The following is a 6,603-nucleotide window of genomic DNA, read 5'->3' on the forward strand; positions in this document are numbered from 1 at the left end:
TGGGGTATAGGGATTGGTTGGGGGGGGGCGGTGAAGGAAAGAAACATTTAACAGACAAAAAATGTGTAAAGTTCTCTGTTAAAATATAGGGACCAGCAGTTGGCCTACTGGTTATGTCGCTGGACTCCCATGTAATTGATGGCAGTTCAAGTCTCGAACTCAGTGGCTTAAACTCACGCCAGGTGTGTGTGTGTGCATGCCCAAGAGCCTAAGAGGAGAATGGAGGAGAAGGGATTGTGGTGTGGCCATCCTCTCGGGGGGTAATTTCTAACGTTCTGTCTCTCTGTCTCTGTCTTTCTGGCAATCACATGTGCCCTATAGCAAAAACGTCTCAAAAAAAAAAAGAAAAAAATATATATATATGTGTGTGTGTGTGCTTATTTATATAGTATATCTCATGATGGAGAACTTCATGTAAAATGTGAAATTAATCTGAAATTTTTTTTAAATTTTAGAAATAAAATAATTATTGCTTGTCACCAATAAAATTAAAACAAATAATAATTTTTTTTAAAAAAAAAAAAAAGGAAATTGGGAACCAGCAGTTAGCGTAATGGCTATGTCGCTGGACTCCCACGTAGTCGACCGCAATTCACGTCCCGGACGCGGTGGCTTAAAACTCATGCCGGGCGCGTGTGCATGCGTGCCCAAGATCCCGAGAGGAGAATGGAGGAGAAGGGATTGCGGCGTGACCATCCCCCCTGGGGGGAGATTTCTCGCTTTCTGTCTCTCTGTCTCTCTCTGTCTGTCTGGCGAGTGCATGTGCCCTGTAGCAAAAATCTCTCCAAAAAAAAAAAAAAAAGGAAATTGATGAACTACTGAAGAGGTAAAAGGAAATAAGACCAAAGACCCTGATAAGAATGATAATGGCAAATATATAATCTCACAATAGCACTGTTTCACAAATGACTAATACAGAGAATCAAGGTACCAACCTAAGGTTACAGAGCTAGCAAATGAGGTCCCCAGAGTCCATACCAAGGTAGGTGAGAATGTGTTCTTGGCTCAGCCAGGTGGCAGTAGCTAAGGCAGCTGGAGCCCACATGGCCAACTGCAGGGTTTGAGTATCAGATCTAGTGGCTTGAAAACACATCAGACAGGTGAGTGAGTGTGTGTACCCAAGATCCTGAGAGGAGAGTGGAGGATAAAGGACTGCGGGATGGCCATCCTCCCCAGGTAGGGGACGCTTTCTCACTTTCTCTCTCTCTCTCTCCCTCTCTCTCTCTGTGGCAAGCACATGTGCCCTATAGCAAATTAGAGCCTCTGATTGGCTGCCTTTCTCCCTCCTTTGGTGATGTAATTTCCCCCCTTTTCTTGAGGGTCATAAGGATGGGTATGACACTACTTTTCTCTGCTGTAATTCCATCTCTCTGTATCACAGAATTAAGCATTCTTGTATATGATTACTAGCTATTAGAGAGGCCTTTTTTTCCTATTATTTGTCTTCTTGACGACAGGTATATTTATAAATTAGTACAGTGAATGTTGAACAGTATATTATTGGTGACAAACCAGTTCCAGATAGTAAAAAAATCCATTCAAGTATTTTTTTTTTTAAAGGTTTTTGCTACAGGGCACATGCACTCGCCAGAAAGACAGAGACAGAGAGACAGAAAGCAAGAAATCACCCCCAAGAGGGGGATGGCCACACCGCAATCCCTTCTCCTCCATTCTCCTCTCGGGATCTTGGGCACATATGCACACATGCCTGGCGTGAGTTTAAGCTACCGAGTCTGGGACTCGAACCACAGTCAACTACATGGGAGTCTAGCGACACAGCCATTATGCCATCTGCTGGTCCCAGAAGGCAGGATTTTTGTATGAGTCCTCAGGGTTCTGCCATGCCACAGTGGAGGACTATTTACCCTGACTGGATGGTAGTGTTTTAACCATCAGCAGATGCTTCTTTTCCCTGCGTTGTTTCATAGGATTCAGGCCGCTTTAATCAGATACACAGTCAGGGTATTTTAAGAATGAAGGTTTTAACATAAAATGGTCTTTCCATAGAAATCATTATTCTAAGATATTCTAGGCTTTATAATTCATTATTTGCTTTGCTTAATCTGGCATTTGTGGTATAAGAAATAAGGATTAAATGTTTTTCCCTATCAAAATGATGAAATTCTGAATATACCCATATGTAAATTAAACAAATCTCTCTCACGATTCCTTTGTGAATGATGAGGAGGACAGCCAGTCTTTCAGATTATGCTATTTAATAGCAATACCTAAATGCTAATTTGGTCTATTGCTAAAGCAGAAGACTTAAGAAGAGAACTCAATGGGGTTGGCAGAACCCAATGGTGTGGTTAAGGTGGCTGGATTCCCATATGGCTGACTGCAGTTCGAGTACCAGACCTGGCAGCTTGCTTTCTCACTTTCCATCTCTCTCTCTGTCTCTCTCTCTGGTGAACTTTAAGAAAGAAAGGAAGAAAGAAAGAAAGAGAGAGAGAAGAAAGAAAGACAAAGAAAGAATAAAGAAAGAGAGAAAGAAAGAAAAGAAAGAAAGAAAGAAAGAAAGAAAGAAAGAAAGAAAGAAAGAAAGAAAGAAGAAACAAAGAAAAAAGAAAGAAAGAAAGAAGGAAGGAAGGAAGGAAGGAAGGAAGGAAGGAGAAAGAAAGAAAGACAATGAATAAAATTAAATTATTCTTTCTAAAAAGGAAAGAAAAGAACTCAAATTACCTGATGGGCTGATTTATCACTCCGTCCACCACTAGTGGAGGATCATGGTTACTAAGCTGCCCTTAGCCTCGCCAAGAGTGCCAGTCTTGGGGAAACAAAGAGGTTAGGCCAGAGGTACAGGCTGGAGTAAGCACTGGATTCTTAGCCACCTCTTTTGCCACATTTTGTGTCCAGGATCATCATCTGAGTCGCCCACTAACAGGTGTACTGCTGGACTTCCTGCTCAGATGAAATGTCACAGATCTTTTTACTATGTTGAAGTCTATGAGTCTCCATCTTCGTTTTTACCATAGTATATTGAAATCATTCATCCATTTGAAAAAGCAGTTGCTGAGCATTTCTGAGGAGCCAAACACAATGTTTAGTCCCTGACACTATGACAACAGACCAAGAGACAGAATTTGAAGTTACTGGGGATAGTTGAAGTCCAAGGGTGAATGGAATTGTCTTGGTGGGAGAATGTAGAATAAGAAGAGGCTATGGTTGAACCTGAGAGCACTCTGCTCACAGGCTAGGTGGGGAAGGAGTGCTTGTAAAAGGATAAAGAAAAGAGTTAGAGAGGTAGGAGGAAAACTAGGAGCTAGTAGTATTACAAGTGCTAAAAAGAAAGCGTGTTTCAAAAGAGGAAATAGTCAACACTGTAGAATGATTCTGAGAGAAAGAGTGATGTGAGGACTATAAGAGTACATTTGATTGAGTGCTAGGACATAATGAGTGAATTTAGCTCTAGATTCCCTTAGAGTGGCTGAAATAGAAGTCAGATTCCAGCATTGGTGGAGAGCAAAGGGACTGAAGATTTGGAGAGTGACATTCAGGCCACACGTTTGAGAATGGAGGAAGGAGAGGGGTGGTCGCTAGGGAAGGATGTGGATGGTTTCAGAGGCGGGGGTGCACTTGTGGGTTTATTGATTTGCTGTAATGAAACAGATGAGAACATGCATAAGTGTTGATGAGAAGGGCCTAGTAAAGAGAAAAAGACAAAATAAGAAAGAGTAAATCATGAATATTCTTAAGGAAAAAATAAGGAGGTAGAATACAAGTAGAATCGTTGACTTTTTTTTTTTTTTTTAAGGGAGAGAGAGATTTTTGCTGCAGGGCATGTGCATTCACCAGAAAGAAAGACAGAAATTAAGAAATCACACCCCCCAGGAGGAATGGCCACACCACAATCCCTTCTCCTCCATTCTCCTCTCCAGATCCTGGGCATGCATGCACATACACCTTGCAAGAGTTTAAGCCACAGGGTCTAGGACTTAAATCTCAATCAACTACCTGGGAGTCCAGCGACTTAACCATTACATCATCTGCTGGTCCAATAATTGACCTTTTTTAGAAGAGGTAAAATGATAAGCTATCTAATAGCTTCTATTTTTCTAGTGAAATGAAAAGCAAGGTTATCAGCTTAGAATGAGAGATTCGAGAAGAATAGAATGGGTGTAGGAATTTAGAGAGCCTAATTGAGGCCATTGACGATTACTTTGTAGACCACATGATCTGCTCTATTGTAGTTTTCTCTACCCGCTCTCAGCAGCCTGAGTGTAGACATGGAGAAGATAGGCAGGTTTATCCTGGGTTGGAATTTGCCTGAGGATGTGCTGGAGAATAATTGAAATGATGGCTCTTAGAATCTGTCAGTAACAGGAAGAAACTAGGAGGTGGAAAAGGATGATCGGTAAATGACTAAGTGAATGGATTTATCAACGGATGGGGAGACAGAAGGAGAAGTCAGCTAGGCCCACGTAGTAGAAGAACAGTAGCAGTGGAATATCTAACAAAGCAGACTGAAAGGAAGGGGAATTTTGAATAAGATGCTGGATGTTTGTACTGTCTGACTGATGGAGTAGTTTCGAGTATTGATAAGGTCCACAGCCTGGCAATAGATGGATGAGACAAGTGAATAATTCACTAAGGTGGTAAATAGTTTGTTGATGTAAACATTGAAGTTCTAAGTTGCTGGGTAGAATTGGTGTGAACAGGCAGTGAGGAACCTAGTAACAAAATCATTGGAAGAGTGACTGGGCCAGCCATGTGGCCTGGTGGTAAAGGGAGTCATCACTTGTTGGCCTTTTGGCTAAGATCACGCAAGGTTAAGGGAGCCAGACGCCACATGGCCAACCACATAGTTCAACTCCTACACTCAGCAGCTTGAGAAACTCTCCAGGTCCATGTGTGTACGTGTGCGTGACAGGATGGACAAACAAGGAGAAAGGATTTTGGTGTGACCATGGCCAATCAAGGGGACATTCCTTATCTCCCTTTCCCTTTGTGTCTCTCTGTCTCTCTCTCTCTCTCTGATGAGTACATGTGACCTCTGGCAAATTAAAAAAAAAAAAAGATTAAAAAGGCTGGTCAGTGATATGGTGGTTAAAGTGTAACTAGACCCCACATGGCTGCCTGCAAGGTTTGAGTCCTGGACCAGGCATCTCGAAAAACACACTGGGCATCTATGCATGCATGCCCAAAATCCCAAAAGGAGAAAGAGGTGGAAGAGAAGAAATTGCAGCATGATTATCCACTATGGGGAGTACTCTTTCATTTTCTCTCTCTCTCTCTCGTAAGCACATACACCCTCTAACAAAATTAAAGAGAGAGAGAGAGAGAGAGAAAGAGAGAGAAGGAAAGGAAGGGAAGAGGGATAGGAGTGACTGAGAGTTCAGAAAAAGATTACCACAAGGAGGGTTCCAGAGGTGGCTTCCTGGCGCCTCTAATCCCTCAGGGGTTGTCCCCATTTCACAGTGAAAGCTAGGCCTTCAACCAAACTATGGAAGATCAGTCACAGGAGCCTAGCGCTCGCTCAGCCTCATTTCAAGAAGGGCGAGTACACGAGGCCAAGGCGTTGTACTCTGCTTTCATTGGCCAGGGCGAAGCCTAGGACCAAAGGCAGCCCTGAGGATTTGGCTACCGCATATAACAACAGGAGGTAAGTTAAGTACTTCAGGGTGGATTTTTACAAAGCCATGGATGACTACACATCTGCTATAGCAGTCCAACCCAGTTTTGAAGTTCCATATTACAACAGAGGGCTGATATTGTACAGGCTGGGATATTTTGATGATGCTTTGGAAGATCTCAAGAAGGTATTTGACTTAAATCCTGGACTTTGAGATGCTTCTCTGAGCTTAAAACAGACTAGTCTAGACCAAGAAGAAAAACAAAGAAGAAATATTGAAAAAAGTAACTGAAAATATTAACAAGATATTGACTCATTATTTTTACATCTGTATCTAATTGTCTCTGAATTAAAATGGATATTGAACTATTTTGACTGATATTTAAAATAAAGAGACTTGTGCATTAGCACTGACAGTTAAAAAATAAAAAGGATTACCACAAGGAACGGAGCACAAACTTCAAAACATAAAGGTCTAACTAGAAAATGAAGGGACAGTAACCTGAAAGTGGCCATGAAGAGGACACTGACCCCACTGTCACACTTGGAGCCACTTGGATGACAAGATGGTCCCCATTTGAAAGACTGACAGGTGAAGCCTTGTTTTCAGAAGACAAAGAGATGGAGGGAAATTTCTGAGTAGAGTTTACCGATACAGGTAGAGAAGGTGACTTTTCCTTGGGATGGCTGTTCCACTATGCATGCTACTGGTGTCTGTCAAGGATATGCAAATGGGCATTTGGGTCACAGTTCCTTCCTCTGAAGCAGAGGGGCATAGTTCCCCATCTTTATACCCCCAAAACTTAGACTATTGTAGACATCCCGACATATTAAAAGAAAAAAAATAGTTAAGGCTTATTGAAAATGTGGTTGCTCAGTCTTTGTGACATTCTGAATATTGGTAATCATGACACGATAATTTAGATGTAGACCCGACAGGGTAGAAGAGATTCATTCGTACCTGTATTTTCGTCCGTTCACATCTGGTTATTAGATTTCTGTTGCGAGCTGGTCTTGGTATCATTTGCTTC

At 41.9% G+C, this 6,603-nt stretch overlaps 1 protein-coding gene across 3 annotated transcripts in view; it reads right to left on the minus strand.

The window, feature by feature from the left end:
* MOBP (myelin associated oligodendrocyte basic protein) overlaps nt 1-6,603 on the minus strand; it is a 42,813-nt gene extending 36,210 nt beyond the window's left edge. For all 3 annotated transcript variants that reach the window (XM_014592752.2, XM_027765500.1, XM_006161337.1), the window contains exon 1: nt 6,534-6,603. The gene's annotated coding sequence lies outside the window, so the exon portion shown is untranslated. The remainder of the gene's footprint in view (nt 1-6,533) is intronic.

Source organism: Tupaia chinensis, unplaced genomic scaffold (genome assembly GCF_000334495.1).
Source record: "Tupaia chinensis unplaced genomic scaffold, TupChi_1.0 Scaffold138441_1, whole genome shotgun sequence".
Classification (NCBI taxonomy): Eukaryota; Metazoa; Chordata; class Mammalia; order Scandentia; family Tupaiidae; genus Tupaia; species Tupaia belangeri.